The 537-nt window shown below is 33.1% G+C and overlaps 1 long non-coding RNA gene across 1 annotated transcript in view; it reads left to right on the forward strand.

Moving 5' to 3' along the window:
* Window positions 1-537, forward strand: part of LOC111731497 — a 31,990-nt gene that overhangs the window by 30,566 nt on the left and 887 nt on the right. The window lies entirely within an intron of this gene.

The following is a 537-nucleotide window of genomic DNA, read 5'->3' on the forward strand; positions in this document are numbered from 1 at the left end:
CTTTCTGACAGTTCATTATTAGAGTATAGGAACGCTATTGATTTTTGAACATTGATTTTATATCCAGAAACTTTATTGTATTTGCTTGTTGTTTCTAGTAGTGTTCTTATGGAGTCTTTAGGATTTTCTATATAGAGAATCATTTTATCCTCAAGTAGCGACAGGTCGACTTCTTTGTTTCCTATTTGGATGCCTTATGTATCTTTCTCTTGCTTGATTGCACTCGCTAGGCCCTCCAAAGTTATACTGAATAACAGTGGTGATAGTGGACAGCTTTGTCTTGTTCCTGATCTTAGAGGGAAAGTTTTTAGTTTTTCACCATTAAGTATAATGTTGGCTGAGTGTTTGTCATATATGGCCTTTATTATGTTAAGGTACTTTCCTTCCATACCGATTTTGTTAAATGTTTTGATCATAAATGGATGCTGTATCTTGTCGAAGGCTTTTTCTGCATCTATTGATATGATCACAAGATTCTTATTTTTTAATTTGTTTATGTGATGTACCACATTAATTGATTTGTGTATGTTGAACCAT

Source organism: Pteropus vampyrus, unplaced genomic scaffold (assembly GCF_000151845.1).
Source record: "Pteropus vampyrus isolate Shadow unplaced genomic scaffold, Pvam_2.0 Scaffold379, whole genome shotgun sequence".
In the NCBI taxonomy this organism is placed as follows: domain Eukaryota; kingdom Metazoa; phylum Chordata; class Mammalia; order Chiroptera; family Pteropodidae; genus Pteropus; species Pteropus vampyrus.